Below are 1199 nucleotides of genomic sequence, written 5' to 3'. Positions count from 1 at the left end.
ACCAAAAACTTTGCTTACCCAAGAGTTTGTAAATATATTTTATAAACGAATTATTTACACTATGTAAGTATAATAATGTAAATAATTGTTTGTTTGAATTTAGCGCAAAGATACACAAGGGCTATCTGCGCTAGCCGTCCCTAATTTAGCAGTGTAAGACTAGAGGGAAGGCAGCTAGTCATCACCACCCACCGCCAACTCTTGGGCTACTCTTTTACCAACGAATAGTGGGATTGAACGTCACATTATAACGCCCCCACGGCGGAAAGGGCGAGCATGTTTGGTGGTATGGGGATTTGAACCGCGACCCTCAGATTACGAGTCGAGCGCCCTAACCCCCTGGCCATGCCGGGCAATGTAAATAAGTCGTTTATTAATTTCATATTTATCTCATGAATTCACTGGATTTTCTATAGAGTAAGGAAACCAAAAAATGGTTTGTTTGTTTGTTTGTAGTTAAGCACAAAGCTACACAAAAGGCTATCTGTGCTCTGCCCACCACGGGTATCGAAACCCGGTTTCTAGCGTTGTAAGTCCGCAGACATCCAAAAAATGGAATATTATACGCTTAGAATTATACGTTAGTAATACGAACATATTATCCATATCGAATACATACAATGTAGCATAAATAAGAAATTGATAATACAAAACTCCAAAATCTGTTCTTATATTTTAAGTCCAACGCAATGAGGCATTAATAACACACGCCTGCGAATTTAAACTTCATAAAAGTTGTTTTGGTTTTAATATCGAATTCTCCATAATTCAGCTACGCAGATTTCGAAAATAATGGCCATTTTTTTTTCTATCACGTAAGGATTTGTTACAAATCGGGAAGAAGAAAAAACTCTTACCACAATAAACATTTTTTATTATTATGTTGTTAACAAAAATACAAACAAACTGGAGAAAAGGGAACAACATTGATCTCAAACGAACATACATCCTCATTCATCCTGATATTTTTGTGAAATTTACGTCTTTTAGTCTCAAAACTACGTGTTGGGGACTTTCTTTTATGTATTGCGTTATGACGTTTTGTGAAACATCTGTACGCGATGGAGAAAAAATGGATATTATTTTCGGATTCGGCGTATAAGAATTACTGTAGAACATGTAAAGATTTTCAAGAAAATAAAACCATTTCGTAAAGTTTTGAGTTTGGTAACTTTCTATTTATTAAGATCATTGAATTA

This window comes from Limulus polyphemus, unplaced genomic scaffold (assembly GCF_000517525.1).
Source record: "Limulus polyphemus unplaced genomic scaffold, Limulus_polyphemus-2.1.2 Scaffold60, whole genome shotgun sequence".
Classification (NCBI taxonomy): Eukaryota; Metazoa; Arthropoda; class Merostomata; order Xiphosura; family Limulidae; genus Limulus; species Limulus polyphemus.
Note: the sequence above shows the minus strand (reverse complement) of the source record.